The sequence below is a fragment of the Monodelphis domestica genome, chromosome 1 (genome assembly GCF_027887165.1).
Source record: "Monodelphis domestica isolate mMonDom1 chromosome 1, mMonDom1.pri, whole genome shotgun sequence".
In the NCBI taxonomy this organism is placed as follows: Eukaryota; Metazoa; Chordata; class Mammalia; order Didelphimorphia; family Didelphidae; genus Monodelphis; species Monodelphis domestica.
The window spans coordinates 153,907,289-153,924,405 of NC_077227.1; positions in this window are offsets into that span (position 1 = coordinate 153,907,289).

The window sequence follows — 17,117 nt, forward strand, 5'->3', positions numbered from 1 at the left end:
GAGCAGACCTGGAGGAATAATTTGAAAGCTTTGAGTCAGTGGCTTAGTAGTGCAGGTTTGAAGAGAAATAGTCGAGGAACACAGACGTTTTCCTCTTCACAGTTTTTCCTTGATTATAACCAAAGTAAAAGGACTTTTTATGGATGGGACCAGTAACAGGAGAGATCAGTATCATTAATTCAGTCCAGAATTTTCTAGGCAATATAGAGCTAAGAGTGGTTGGGTAGTACTTTCAATTTGGATTTTGTAGGTGCTCTCTACCCATCTTCAAAATTACACCCAATTATATATATCCAGCCTCTGCATAATTTCTGGTGATCAAATATGTGAAACAGAAAATGTTGAGGAGTACTTGACAGGTCTTAAGGATTAGTTTATTTCTGAGCTAAGAATTCCCCTATTATAGTTCCTGGGTCTAATAATCCTCATTAAACAACTAGGCCATCTCTTTCTAGCAAGATTATATGTCCATAACTAGAGGGGTTCAGCTTTCTGGTACTTTATAGGCTATTGCCTAGAAACAAGAGATTTGGAGTCTGGTAGATGCTACATTGGGATTAGAGTACTGGGTCTATGAGAGGAAGACTCATCTTCTGAGGTTCAAGTTTGAACTCAGACACTTAGTAACTGCCTAACCCTGGGCAAGTCACTTGAGCCTGTTTACCTCAGTTTCCTCATCTGTAAAATGAGCTGGAGAAGGAAAGGTCAAACCACTCCATTATCTCTGCTGAGGAAACTCTAAATAGGGTCATAAAGAATTGGACATGACTTTAAAAGTATTAAATGACAAAAGTAAAGAGTTTATAAAAATACCTTACCCTCTTCCAGCCTCAATAAATGAGCTTCATTTTCCTCATCTACAAAAGGATGAGAAGAAATGTGGTACATTGATAAAATGCTAGAGTTGGAATCCTAATTCAAAGTTATATGTGTATATCTAAGTTTATCTGGAAGGGACTTTAAAGGTCATCTAGTTCAATCATTTCATTTTAGAGATGAAGAAACCAAGGTCCAGAGAGAACCAGTAGGAATGACATCATTGGCCTTACAAGAGAGGGGACCGACCAGTAGCTCATGCTCTTTCTTTTGGGACTCTCTCACTGACTGAACATGAAGTGTGCTTCCTTCTCTGGAGCATTTGAGCCTTGGCTGGGAGCTAGATCCAGGGAAGCATGGCCACAAGGCTTGGAAACTTTCTTTACTTGGGGTGGCCTTGTAATCTTTCTCTCTCTCTATTGCTCTCTTTTACTAATAAATATTTATAAATTTATATATAGTCACCAAGGAATTTTAATCATTACAAATCCTATCAAATCCTTCCTGTCATCTTCCTGAATTCTTACTCTAGCATCTTGTTTTAGAAAAATCATTACTATCATGATGCAAGGTTTACCAAAAAAAATGTCAATATATGATCTCATGTGATCCTCACAACACTAAGAGGTAGGTGCTGTTGTTACTAAGGAGGAAACTGAGGCAACAAAGGTTAAGTGACTTAACCAGGATCATAGAACTTGTAAGTGTCTGAGGTAAAATTCAAACTTAGGTCCTTATGACTTCTTTATAGAACACACTTGCGTCACACCCCCATGGTGGCCTAATAAAGTTATCACCCCATTTGCTGTACCCTAGAGTTATTTCAGTCTCCTTTGTCTAATATTTACTTGTTCCTGACCACTTCCCTGGTACCAAGTCCCCTCCTCATTAATCTCTATTGGTCCAAGTTCTCCTCCAGACTCCTTCCTATCAAAACCTGTCCTATATCTTTCATATTAGGTATAACTGGCTTCTAAGTTCTTGGAATGTGACCCCCTCCTAGAGAGACTTTCATCTGAATGAGGATCAAAATTTTAAGCTCAAAGGTTCAAACTTTGACAACACATTTATAGGCAGGAGAAAACAGGTTGAAGAAGAAGAAATGGACAGTATGAAAGACTTTCCTCCCTATAAGATTTAATTAGTTATTAATTAGTCATATAGCATAATTAGAATACAGAGAGATAAATAGCAGAGAGAAGGTTCTTTCCTTGTCCCTGTTATGCATGGCCAGGAAAAAATCACAGTGGTCACTTTAAGGAAGATTAGCATGGGGGCAGCTGGGTGGCTCAGTGGATTGAGAGCCATATCTAGAGATGGGAGGTCCTAAGTTCAAATTTGGCCTCAGACACTTCCCAGCTGTGTGACCCTGGGCAAGTCACTTGACCCCCATTGCCAAGCCCTTACCTCTCTTCCGCCTTGGAACCAATACATATTGCCAAGCCAGAAGGTAAGAATTAAAAAAGAAAAAGATTAACATGCTGGAAGGACTGTTGGAGAATATTCTGAGTCATCCTCTGGAGACTGACTGTCTGGAGAGGTGGCTGGTGACTTTTCTCTTGATACTATCAGCTAGTAATTTGGTTAAACTTCACTTTGAAACCTTACAAGAACATCTGTGAAGGTGGGAAGAGTTTTGTTGGATTTAAGAGCTGTTCTGAAAGGGAGAAGCAGATACCAAGTAGAGGGTGCTGTTTGCTCTCACTGAACAGTGTGAGCTCTGACTGCCTGCTGGGAAGAGTCAGAGGAAGCCATGTGATTTCTGTCACATTGGTCAGTTAGAGAAGACAACTTGTGAATTTTGAAATAGATTTTAAGGAGGTTAATAATATTGAAGTTTATATATTAGAGTAAGGTTAGATAGATAGATTTGGATTTGAATAGTTTAAGGAGGTTCACCTTTGGTGAACAAGAAGAAAATCCTTGAAAATTAGTTTGGGAGGATATATTTAGAAATCTTAGATTTAGGTTAAGAGTTTTCCTATTGTATCTCTACCTATTTATCCTTTCCCTGCCTCTCCTGATAGTGAAGAATAAATAGGTGTTGGATTAAACTGTGTCCAGCAGCTTCCACCCCATCTACCACCAGGTGACCCTAACAGCTCAAGCCTATAATCAACTATCTATATCAATAACAAATAACAAGATCAATATCATCAATAACATCTCATTACATCAGATCATGGAAATGGTCTTTCTCAAACCATCCTTGAGGACTTTGTTAGAAGGTCTATCAGAAATATACATAATATTTTCCATCCCCTCCTTCCTCAGCATTATTTTGCTTTTGGAGAGCAAGTAGAGTTCTAATGTAGGTAGACACAGACTTTCCTCTCCTCCTTTCCTCTTCCTATTCTATACATTTCCATACTTTAAGGCACCCAAAGCCTTTTTCTTCTTTCAAAACTAGCTCCTCCCAATAAAGAACCCAGTATTAGTCATTTACATCTCAGTGTGGATGAATAGATCACTGCGCTGTTGGAATGAATTTTAGGCCTTCTCTCTAACTGAGAAATGAAAATAATATCAAGTACCCATAAGCAGGTAGGAGACCCTTTTGAGGGGTTGCAGATACCCTTCAGTCAATCGCATGTGGACCCTCGTCAGAAGGACAGCTAAGCTCTGCTTGAGGTTGGGCTCACGGGAGACAAGGACACTGATTCGGTTCACATTCATGCTATATTCCCTTTAAATACTGAGACAGTGTCACCAGAGGCTGCTTATGGACCTGGGTTAGGGCCAGGCATGAGGTTTATTTTCAGCACCCTTGCAGCATCAGCACTGTCTTGCAGGCATCAGCCTTATTATATTTCATGCAACTGAGCCACAGAAATAGCAGAGCCATGGACCTTGCAATCTCCCAGGTTCCTTCTCCCTCTCATCACTCCAAGGCCTTTTTGGAAAGCCAGGTAAATTGAGGGCTGATCTGCCACTGGATCAGAACTCACAGGACCCCAATCCCCAGCATGCTTAGAGAAGCCTAAGTGAGATAGAAGGGGGAAAGGGACTACAGTCTGATTCTGCCATCGAAGGGCTGACTTGACAACATCTCTAACACAAGTATGTGGGGACACATTGAACCCTAGGGAGCTTCAATTCCCATATATTCAAAGTTGCACAAACTATAAACCTGGCTTTCCACAAAATGGCGAGGGAGACAAATTGGGCTTTGGCACTCCCATCATTTCCTTTTGCATTTCTCTCCAACTTCAGACAGCCAGTGTCAAAATAAGTCTGACTGGCCAGTGCTTAGAATTGCCAATTGAGCTGTATTTAACTATATTATCACAGAAGCATCTTACTATCTATCTATCTTCTCCTTGGCTCTCTTTACCACCTGGATCAGATATTTTGTCCTTGATGTTTTAACCTTTTTTCTCTGAAACTTCTGTCAGTGTCCTGATTGATGATGGACACCCGGCCCATGATTTCATGCCCACCCAGGACCCAGCCATGCTGCACTGTCCATTCTTCCCCCAGGCTTATTCTCAATAGCTTCAGATTGCCACCCTGTGGTACCTTCTCCCCCCTTTCAGTTCCACAATGATGATTAGCTCTGCCATTGTTCCTGGAAGGGATATATACAGTCTAATCCCCGATAGCCTCAACTAACTCTCCCTGTGCAAAAATCAGTTATGTTAATTTAGTGGTAATAGAGTTAATATAGTGAACCCCACACGTGTAGTGAGGCTCCCCTGGGGTGAAGACACTGTCCTTGTGTGTGGTGCTGAAGACGGTGAAATAGACTCTAGTCCCTTCTCCCCTGGCCCTTCTCCAAAGGACACTCTCATTTGTACAAGGAGGTGAAGCAGAAAGTTGGGACCTCAGACCACTCTGTTCTCTTCAGAGAGAGAAGGAGCTAGGTTAGAAATGTATGCATTTGCTTCCTTAATTATTGTTTGTCGGAAGGGATCTAATCAGGTTCCATCTAACTTCTGAATACTTTGTGATTTCTTGGGGGAAAGAGGGACCCCAATCTCTATATCTATGGCATGACTTTCCCACCTAATACTTGTTCCATAATGAACACACATAGGGAACAGCAAAGAAATCCATTCATCCAAATTACAGAAAAACAGAAATCAGAGAAGTTATACACATGAGAATATACAGTGATCCTTCACCTATCATGGGAATTACATTCCAGAGACCCTCATAATAGGTGAAAATCCAGAAAGTAGCGGTGTTATATTTATTTTATTATTTATATATATTTTAAGGCTTTACAAACCCTTCCTACTCTCATTTACCACATTCTTATTAACCTACAGTTACTGAGCCAATCAGCACCCAGGATACAGAACACAGTGCTGTGGTTGGTCACCTTTCATTCCATTAGCCAATAGTGTGCCACGATAAATATAACTCCAGCATACAGAATTAGATTTTTTTTTTTTAGTTGTGATAAGTGAACCACCACATAAGGAGGGACAACTGGATACCAGACAATACAGAATGAAGGAGTTTTCCTATTGGGAGCAAGATAACTCAGCTCAACCAAGAGAGTATCCTGGATCTCACACAAAGGGTAAACTCCCTTCAGTCTTTAGAGTAGCAAACTGGAGGTAGGAAGATGATGAAAACTGCCCAGTTCTATTATCTCTTCCCAGAATCTTTTTGTTCAGCAACCTAAAGTGAGATTAGCCTCTTTCATATTCTCTCTTGAATCTGGAGGCCATTCCATGCTCAAAGAAAACTTGAAGTTTGACCAGATCCAATGGGATGACTCTCACTTGTAGACTCATCAAATGGGATTCAAAGAGAACTTGAAATTGGAGAGTCCTCAAAGAGATTTATCCTGAGAACTGAAACTCTTGCCTCTTATCAGCTCTAAGCATCCCTCATGTCAACAGAGCAGGTCTTTCATTTCCACCAATAAGAAGAGAGCCAATACCAATAGGCTTTAGAACAGGGATTATACCTATAACTTTCTGGGCCAAAGAATTCTTTCCAGTCTCCTATTCTTCCGTGTATATTGTTTCCCCCCATAGAATATAAACTTTTAGAAGCCAGGAACTATCTATACTTTTATATTTGTATTCTCATGGGGGTTCAGGGAGGGGTAGTATCTCTGGTATGGAGGGCTTGTCATACCCTTCTAGGGCAGCTCTCGAGCCTCTGACCCCCACCTGACACCCAGCTCTCACTTGTGGCTCCCAGTAGCTGCTAGCATGTGGCAGTGGCCACACCCCGGGCAATGGCTTCAACAGGCCGGCTAAACCTTGTGAGGGTAGCCATCGGGTCGTAGACCCCTGGTGAACCAGGGCTTTGTTCACCCAGCATGTGAAGACTATTTCGGCGGAACAGGCAGAAGAAACCAATAAGAAGGTTCAATGGCTGAGAGGGCGACGCAGCAAAGCACCGTGGAGTGCTTAGGGTGTGTTGGAGCACAAAAGACAACACGGCCATCCAATGCAGCTGAGGAAGTCTCCAAGTGTAACCATTTTTCATGCCACTGGACCCAGGCTTCCAACGCCGAGAGAGTGGGACTGTCTCTGTGCGTCGACTTTTCCACTTAAATCTTCATGCACAAGTGTCTTTGTGCACACTCATCTATCATAGATGAAAACGCACAAAGACAATCGTCATCCTTGGTTACCGAGAGACTACTACTACTACTCATTGTATATTTCTATGCATGGCACATAGTAGGCACTTAATAAAAGCCTTCTATTTCATCAACTTATTCTCAGATTTTTTTTTTAGGATTTTACCTTTCCTCTCACTACTGCCATTGTAGTGCAGGCCCTTATCACCTCATAATTGGACAATTATACAGATCTGCTGGTGAGTTTTCCTGCCTCAGGTCTTTCCCTGCTCCAATATATTCTCTAATCACTAAAGTGATTTTCCTAACACTCAGTTCCCACCATGTCACCTTCCCCTACTCAATAAATTTTGGTAGCTCCTATTGCCTCCAGGATCAAATACTGGATTATTTGATCAAATGCAATGTGGAGTTTGGAATTCAAAGCTCTTCATAAATTAGCCCCTTCTTACCTTTCCAGTCTTCTTACATGTTACTCCAGGACACATACTCTTCCATCCAGTGACACTGGCCTCCAGAAACTGTTCTACAACAAGCATTCTATGTCTTGGTGCCAGGCAAATTAAGGAACTATGATTGATTCCCGAGGTGTGATGTGAAAGAGCAGAGGTAGAGAAAACTGCTTATAAAGATGAGACCAGGGGACTGGAGGGCATTCTGACATTCTGATTGACATTTGGATTCTGAATTTGGCATTGGTGACTCTTGCTGAAGGGACACTCTTGCTCTGATGACCCTTGCTGAAGAGAATCTCATAAACTTCTAGCTGGAGATTGGAACCCTGTTGGTGGTGAGCTGTATTCCATCAGAACGGCACATAGGGTGGTAGGCTAGCAACTCTCTACCTCTTTCCTACTTTTCCCTCTTGTTGCTATCTCTACTTTGATGTAATAAAGCTACTAAAGCTACTAACAGCCTCATAATTTAATTTTAATTATTATAGAAATAAACTTCTTGAAGGTAGTGACTCTTGTCTTTTTGTTTTCCTTTTTCCATTTTATTTTTAAATTTAACTTTTTTTTTTACCAACTATATGTAATGGCAAATTTCCCCATAAATTTCCTCCTTTCCCTCCCTACCTCCCAGAGGAGCTAGCCAGCAATTTGATCTGTGTTATACATGTATTAGCATGCAAAACATATTTCCATATTGTTCATTTTTGTAAGTGTTTTGTCTCTTTTTGTATCCCTTAGCACAACGTAACACTTAACAAAAACTGATTGATTGATTTTTTTTCTTGATAAACCTGTCTGGATTCCCTACTGTAGGCCTGTTCTGAGGAGTGGGGAAGAAAAGAAATAGAATACCTTCTGCTTAGAACCTTTCTTCCTTCCTTTGGCTTCTGTCCTTAGTGTCAAACCTAACACAGAAGAGTGGTAAGTGCTAGGAAATTGGTATTAAGTAATTTGCCCAGGGTCACACAGCTAGGAACTGTCTGAATCCAGATTTGAACTTAGGCCCTCTTGGCGCCAGGCCTGGAGCTCTATCCACTATGCTACCTAGCTGCTCCTCCAGGTCCTCTCCTTCTGAATAAAACCTACAAGTCTTGAGTCCTTGCCTTCTAGACCCTATAGATGATTAACACTAACCAATTTAATAAACTACTTAAGCTGATAATAGCTAATAAATCCTTAATGTGTTCTCCTTCCCTTCAGGTGATTATAATTACCCCCTTTAGGTAATAATTACATTTAGTGCTTAATTCAAAGAGTAAATAATAGTAAGAAGGTCATGAATCCTAGCAAGAAAGCCTGTGACTAGGATACTTTTGGTCCTAGTTGCTGGAGATTGGAGTTGGGAGTCTTTAAATCATACCACATATAGGGGACTACTGGTTTCATTTGAATAGGACTGGTCCTGACCTCCAACAGTCACCTAGTGCTTAAACCTCTATATTGCATGGCTTAATGTGTTCCTAACTCTCTCCATCTCCAACTGCCCCCTCTTCCACTCAATAAATAACAATTTAATGAACATTTATGAAGGCCTACTAATGGGGAGAGCAGTTCCAGAGGAAGTGGAGGAAATTCAAAGTTTAGATAAGACCTGTCCTTATAGATGTTATGATTTTATTTATGATTATCCTGGTGGTTTTTCTTTTCTTTTTTGTTAATTTTACTTAATTGATTAATTAAGAAAAATTTTCCATGGTTACTGTAACTGGCTCGCCAAAAACTATAATATTTATTGGGAAAGGAAATAGGATTGGAAAAATTGGGGATAAAGGGAGGTTTGTATGGGGTATGGAGGAGTTAAGGGGAGAGAGGGAAGAGAGGGAATATTGCTTGGTGATGCAAGGGAGGGAGATGCCCCCTGCTGAGAGGAAACAGCAGGGGTCCAATAAGGTCTTTTATTGCCTTGATGACTGAACTGATTTTCAGCTCCCTCTATGACCAGAAAAGATAGTCCACTTATCTGACTGCGAATTCAAATAATATAAAGTTTAATAATCCAGTTGGAATTGGAGTTTTTCCTTAGCTTCAGAGTATAGGGCCAGGCCCTAGAGGCTGGCAGAGGGTTTTCCCACTTCTGTCTCCTCTATATCAGTCCAGTTTTGTATACTTCAGAATCTTAGCAGTAGATAGAAAGCAAACAAGAACAGGTCTAACTTTCAGAAGCGACTGGACCTGAATCTTCCAGCTGAACCAAGAAGAGCATGCCACTCCAGACTGGGCTGAACAAGCTCCTCTCTCCTCCAACACCCGGAAGCAAGTCCCACATGGCAGGAAGGAAGTGCTAGTCACAAGACCCAACTGCCACACCTGGCAGGAAGGAAGTGCTAGTCACAAGACCCAACTTCCACTCCCAGTTGGGCCCTTCCTCCACAAACTGTCAGTCTTGTTTCCTTTCCACATTACAAGATTCATTTTCTTTCCCTCCCCTTTCCCAACCCCTTCCCATAGCCAATGAGTAATTCTACTGGGTCTTACATGTGTTATTGATCAAGACCTCGTTCCATATTATTGCTATTTGCACTAGGGTGATAGTTTAGAGTCTACATCCCTAGTCAAATTCCCATTGACCCATGTGATCAATCAGTTGTTTTTCTTCTGTGTTTCTGCTCCCACAGTTCTTTCTCTGGATGTCGATAGTGTTATTTCTCACAAGTCTTTCAGAATTGTTCTGGATCATTGCATTGCTGCTACTAGAGAGGTCCATTACATTTGATTGTGCCACAGTATATCAGTCTCTGTATACAATGTTCTCCTGATTCTGGTTCTGATTCCAAGGAGGAGACACACACACTAATGCAATACACAAGAGGTATAGCTTGGGCCTCCAGTGGAAGTGGAAGACCTCAAGCATTGCATAGGTCTGGTTTATATAGAGGGAATAAGGGTGGGATTGATAAAAGTGAAGACACATCAGTCTTAGTCCCCGATGTTTCCTTTTAACATATGGTCTGGTCAGTGACCTAGGTCAGGTCAATGAAAACTGAAGACTTGAGATAACATATGGCAGTAAATAATAAGGACATGGTGATTTTAGTTCTTGGGACAAGGGACCCTATTTAGGGTATTGTCTGGAGGGCAATTTCCTGTGATAACTGTAGCATTCCAAGCATATTCACATCTATGAAATATAAATGACTGTATGATTACTGTGTCTCCAAGCATAAGCCAAAGAGGCTTGTGAATGTAACCTTGAACTGGCCATGCGGCCCTTGGCTAAGACAAACTCATTAACATGCTCAGACTCAATTCCCGGGGAAAGCACGGTTTGCAATCTACACGCCCAAAGGTGTTTCCCTCTACCTTGCTACCCAATCTTAATTGTCTATATTTTGTGATGTGGTTACTACGTGCTTGGGAGTACCGCCCAAGCAGGACAGGATTAAATTCAGAGGCAAACCCATGAACTTCCTCTTGGCTTTCTCTCCCTTTTCATGGAGCTCCACAATGACTATGTTTCTCTTTCCTCTTAACCTTCTCCTTCCCTGAGGCTGTAACCATCTTGGCCTACATTCCCTATCTTAATCTCCTCATCTACCTCATGTTCCTTTGTACTCATGCTTTCCTATCAAAGGGAGTATCATAGGGGTTGCCTGCCCTATCCAACCACTGACTTGTCCGTGTCTTTCATTCTCCACCCTGGTTCTCGATTCCTATCTCTCCTCGGGTCCCATCACAAAGGTAAGCCCCTTCCCTTGTGGGACCCTGCTGGTCAGGGAAGTCCATTAAGGAAGACCCCACAATAACATTATGTTTCTTCACAATGTTCTCCTGGTTCTGCTCCTTTCACTCTGCATCAATTCCTGGAGGTTGTTCCAGTCTCCATGGAATTCCTCCAGTTCATTATTCCTTCTAGCACAATAGTATTCCATCACCTACATATACCACAATTTGTTCAGCCATTCCCCAATTGAAGGGCATCCCCTCATTTTCCAATTTTTTGCCACCACAAAAAGCACAGCTATGAATATTCTTGTACAAGTCTTTTTCCTTATGATCTCTTTGGAGTACAAACCCAGCAGTGCTATGGCTGGATCAAAGGGCAGGCAGTCTTTTAAAGCCATTTGGACATAGTTCCAAATTGCCCTCCAGAATGGTTAGATCAATTCACAACTCCCCTGGTGGTTTTTCTTATCTGACCCTAAAAGGCTTTGCTACAAATCTGGCTCAAATTTTCCTTTCCTGCCTTATTTCACACCTTCCACACCCTCTATATTTCAGTCAAAATGAACAATTAGCTTCTCCCTAACCCAGCCAGAGATTTCCTGACTGCATTCACATAGATGCAGGCATGAAATTGATCCCAACCTCATTTCTGTCTGTCAAAGGCCTTCTTCTTCTTCAAGATCTAGACTCAGTGTCACTTCTTCCAAAAAATCTTCCCTGATATCCTTAACTGAAAGTGATCTTTCCTTTCCTAGAATTTTTAATAATACTTTGAATTTCTCCTTTAATCCCTCTTCCATTATACCATATATCTTCTAACCATATGTATATGTACCATGTATATATGTCCTATCTTTTCAATTAGATTACAAACTCCTTGAGGGCAAGACAATCATCTAGTTTTCATCTTTATGTCCCTGGATTGCTTCAGCTAGGTGGCAGAGTGGATAGTCAGGAAGGTTCATCTTCCTGAGTTCAAATCTGCCCCCAGACACTTACTAGTTATTTGACCCTGGGCAAGTCACTTAATTCTGTTCACCTCAGGTTCCTCATCTGTAAAATGAACTGGAGAAGGAAATGGCAAACCACTGCAGCATCTCTCTTTTTTTTTTCTCCCTAGCATCTCTGCTAAGAAAACCTCAAAAACAAGGCCACAAAGAGTCACACACAATGGGACAAAAACAAGAAGCATTTACTATGTGCCAGGCATTATGCTAAAGCACCAGAGTTACAAAAAGAGACAAAAGACAATCTCTTCCCTCAAGGAGTTTATAATCTAATAGATTATAATCTATTTCCCCAGTGATTGAATAACCAGCAAAAGATTGACAAAATATGTGTCATTTGTGAAACTGTGGGGAGAGAGACAGAGCAGGAAGCAGGAAGTGAAGAGTATATGTTTGTGGGGGTCAATAACAGAAAGAGGTAGAATGGGGTTCAGCCTGAAATACAAAAACTTCCTAAATCATAAAATCTAAATACGATTTCAAGTAAGGTTGTTTCTGTAGTCATCTTGTGTCTTGGTGAAATGCCTCACTACCTTTTGCAAGATTTTCAAGCAACTTTTTGTATATGATTTCCTTCCCTAGAATTTTTAATAATACTTTGAATTTTTCCTTTAATCCCTCTTCCATTATACCATATATCTCCTATGGATGTGGATATGTACCATGAATACATGTCCTATCTCTTCAATTAGATTGTAAACTCCTTGAGGGCAAGACAACTATCTAGTTTTCATCTTTATGTCCCCAGATCTTTGCTTCTCATAACATCCCTAGGAGATAGGCACTGAATCACTAGCCAGGGATAGGGAAACAATGGGACAGTCTGCAGTGGTGATCTATTCCCCAGGGCAGTCCTAGCCTTTAGATATTCTCTCCCCTCCACATTATCCTTTTCTCTCCCTTTCTCTGGACCTTCCCACCAATATTTAGTGAACTCAACCTCTCTCACTTCTATAAAAACCTGCTCTGAGAAAAGGATCTAATAAATGCATTCACATTTTAGTATAAATGGCAAATTAGATTTTTTTAAACTCATAAGCCCCCTCTCTGCTCTACTTTCCAGGAATTTTGCTTTTTCATAGGAAAAAAAGAAAGTATGGATGCAATGCTTTCTTAAGAGAGGGAAGGCAGAGACTCTGGAAATTTGGAGTTTTAATGCAAAAAAAAAAATATGACTTGTTTTGGAATTGGAGTGGGATGAAATGGAGAGCTCCTCCCCCACAAAAAGAAAGTAATAAAAGGAAAGAGGGTGTGGTGCCTTCCCAAGCAGTTTTCATACCAAGCCATGTGGTATTTCCTTGTCTCAGGAGATGAGCAGAAAAACTCCAGATTCTAGAAGTTTATGACACTCCAGACTATCCTCCCCTCTCCTCTGCCGCCCATCTGGAGTAGGCACTATATTATTCATTAGGCATAAAAAGGAGGGCGAAAATAAAAATAATTTTTAAAATGTAGGGGCCCAGGGAGCTCTTCCCAGTCTCTGGGAACATAGTACGTAGTTGTGTCTACTAAAACCAGCCCTGATTACCAAAGTGACCTTGAAGATGTTTAGGGCTTGGTTCCTTCTGGGAAATCTACTCCTCTCATGTTTTCTCTACAATCAAGCAAGACCTGTGCTGTCAGTGGGAAAGGTTCTTACTTGATCACTGGAATAAAATGAGAAATAAATCACCAAGGAGAGCCAGCTGGGGAAAGGTCTGATTGCGACCTGATTTCTTCACCATTCCAAGGCTGCCAAGTTCCTTTATTTCCTTAATTTACCAGTGTTGGCTAGGATCAAAACCTTCCAAATGATTCAGGGTCAGCCAATTCTCTAAAATGCAGGATACGTGAAAATGTGTTTGTTTAAAATTTTTTTCTTAACTATGTTATTATATTATATTGTTATATATTATATATGTTGTAATATGATATATAACATATTATATTGTTAACTATATTATACATATAATATTCCATCTAATTGACTTCCTTCCTAATCTATGTATTTTATTTTTATTTTATTTAAAAATATTGTTCTGAGACAATCCATAGACTTCACCACATTGCCAAAGGGGTCCATGATACCAAAAATGGTTAAGAACTCTTGCTCTAAGACTTCCTTAGAGTCTGGTTTGAAAGGACTTAGCTTCATAAGTAAAGGTATAGAAACCAATTACTTAGGATTCAGCAGATGGGGCTCTCCTCTTCTCTACAATCTGCCCCTCCTCTTTCCTCCCCAATGCCCACTCACTTTTCAGGCTGTCCAAACTGAGGGGCCTAAGTAGATTGGAAACAGATGCTACACAAAAAAGTATTTTCTCCAGAAATTCACTTAGATTAGGAGAAAAAAAAAATCCCCAAATCGAACAAAACCCATTAGCCTCCTGGGAAGGGATAAAGTCATTGTCAGTGGTTTATGGCTGGAAAGAAAATGGATTCTCCCATTTCCTAGCCCACTTCCCATCCCCAACTGCTCTGTAGAGACATTTCTGGTTCTTCCAAAGTCGCATGACAAATGGCAGCTGGATATCATAGGGATGCAGCAGATGCTAGAAGATGCCATGCGGCTTTTGAAACCTGAACCTGAATTTGACCTACATCCAGGTGAATAACAGGTAGCTTTTAGGGCAATGGGATCTCTGAGTTGGTGCTTAGTTGAAGGAAGGGAATGAGCTCTATTCTTTTCTGGCCAGACACTGTCCATTTCATTATGCTTCTATCAAATACCAAGGGCAACAGGATATGGATTTGTGCCTGTCTTAGCAATTCACTGAAAGCTGTTTAAACTGAGCCCTCACAGGCAAATTTTGTACCTGGGACAAGCAAGGAAGAGGGAAAGATCAACCTGGGTGTCACAAGGTTTACATACCGCTTGGGTATTATCTGCAGTAGGGGAAAGAGGGGGAAGCTCGCCTTGGGTACAGATGGAGTTGGGGGGTGGATTCCATATCAGGATACCAGGCAGTTTCTATGTTTCTGGGATTGTGGATGGCAAAGAAATAGTTCAGCCACTAGAGAGAAGCATGGCTTGGAATGAGGGCAGGGAAGGAAGGCACCTACTGCTGGTCACCTGGGTAGGGGAGGAAGCAAGTTGCTAGACAGTGCTATTTTGCCTCCTTTATATCTCATTCCTCAAGCCCCAGTGGTCCTTTCCTAGTTATAGCTCTGATTTTAAAATTCCCCTTAAAGAATTGAGACTATTGGTTACATGGTTTTTGTGGCTTTCCAATCAAGTTTGAAGTGCTTTGATAGCAAGTCAATTTAATGCCTTTGCCACTTTCTTTTTTGTGGTTCTAAATGAGCTTCAGCGTATCCAAACTTGTCTCCTCCACATGGGTGAGAATGAAGGATATCTAATGGTTAGCTCTTGTGCTCCATTGGTATCTGGAGACCATTAAGAGCTTTGAAGTATGACTGGGGATGTAGACTCTACTCACAATTATTAATAATATGGAAATAGGTCTTGTTCGATGACATAAGTATAACCCAGTGGAATTGCACATCGGCTGAGGGTGGGAAGGGGAGAGAAAGAACATGAATCTTGTAACCATGAAAAAATATTTTAAATTAATTAATTAAATAAAAAATTTCAATTAAAAAAAGAACTTTAAAGGCCCCCATGATACTGGGTATACTGACTGCTAAGGAATTACGGGAGGATATGGACCAGAGTTGCACAGAATAAGTAGGCAGGGATAATTATAATCTGCATTATCAGAGAGAATATCCACTTTGATGAAGGCACAGATTCACTGAAGTAAGTTAAACAATGATGCTAAAGAGATCAAAAAAAGAAGAAAAGGATCCATAAATACAAAAATATTTATAGCTACTTTTTTTGTGGTTGCAAAGAGCTACAAAGTAAGGCATGCCTATACATTGGGGAATGGCTGACCAAGTTATGAACGTGATGGAATACCATTGTACTATAAGAATTGGTGATTCTTCTTAGCTGTATGACCCTGGGCAAGTCACTTAATTCCCAAGGCCTAGCCCTTACCACTCTTTTGCTTTGGAACCAATACACAGTAGTGATTCTAAGATGAAGGTAAAGGTTTTTTTAAAAAAAAGAATTAATGATGAAAGGGATGATTTCAAAGAAAGCTGAGAGGACTTGTATGAATGGAGCAAAAGTAGGAGAATAATTTATTTAACATTATGAAAACAAATAACTTCGTAAGAGTTAATGTCTCTCTAGTCACTACAATGACCAACCATGATTCTAAAGGACAAATGATGAAGAATGCTACTCACCTCCTAACAGGTATGTGATGGTCTCAGAGTACAGAATCAAACATATATTTTTGGATATGGCCAATAGGAGAGTTTGTTTTCCTTGACTACATGTTTGCCACAAGAATTTTTTTTTTAACTCTTACCTTTGTATAATTGAAAATCGGTTACCCTAAAAAAGAACTACATTTCCCGGGAGTCCACTGACTTCCTATCATTATGTACTTCCTGTAGACAGGGGATATTAGGCGGGGACATGGAGGGTCCCACCTCTTTACTTTCTGTCCCGAGCTTGCTGATGTTAAGGCAGGTGTTTGAACTGGCTGATCAGCCATGGGCATGTGGTTTTTATTTTTGTATCCTTTTATTCCTTTATTTCTAATGATCATTTAATAAATCTCCTAAATTATAATATTTTTATTATTGAGATTTAATTTTAATTTTTACACTTTCCATCTTAGAATCAATACTGTATATTGGTTCTAAGGCAGAAGAGAGTGGTAAGGGCTAGGCAATGGGTGTGAAGTGGTTTGCCCAGGGTCACACAGCTAAGAAGTATCTGAGGTTAGATTTGAACCCAGGACCTCCCATCTCTGGGCCTGGCTCTCAATTCACTGAGCCACTTGGCTACTCATCTTGCCATAAGGATTTTCCCTTTCTCAGTAGAGAAAGGGAAAATAATTGAAAAAAATAAATTTGATTAAAGATGAAAGCACTTAATATAGAGGCTTACATTTGTTGCATCTGTATTTCTTATTGGCCATGTTGGGAACAGTATTCCAAAGATAAAAATTGTTCCCATAGCTTACATATGACCTGCTTATAATCATCTTCTTCTTGAAGTTTTTCTGAGAAGTCATTATTTTGAAAAAGACAGTCTGCATCTTGTACTATGTTACATACTCAGAAGACAGAAGGACATAAAAAGCACAGTTCTGGGTTATAATCTAGTGACTAGGTGAAGATAATTAATAAAACAAAGATAAGCACATATGTAAAGGGTTGTTGTTGTTCAGTTGTGTCCCACTCTCCATGACTCACTCCATTTGGAGTTTTCTTGGCAAAGATACTGGAATGGTTTTCCATGTCCTTCTCTAGCTCATTTACAGATGAGGAAGCTGAGTTAAACAGAGTTAAGTGACTTGCCCAGGGTCACACAACTTATGTATGTCCAAGGTCAAATTTGAACTCAGGTCTTTCTGACTCCTGGTCCAGCACTTTATCCACTTTATCCACTTAGCTGCAAACCTTTAAAAACAAGATAAGTGTCAGCTTTAAAATAGTCAGATGTGATTTGGGAAGATTTTTACTTTTTGCATCCCAATGATGAATTCCTTACATCTTATTAATCAGTAGGCAACTAGGTGGCACAATTAATCCACTAAGTGCTAGTGTTGGTGACAATAAAACTTG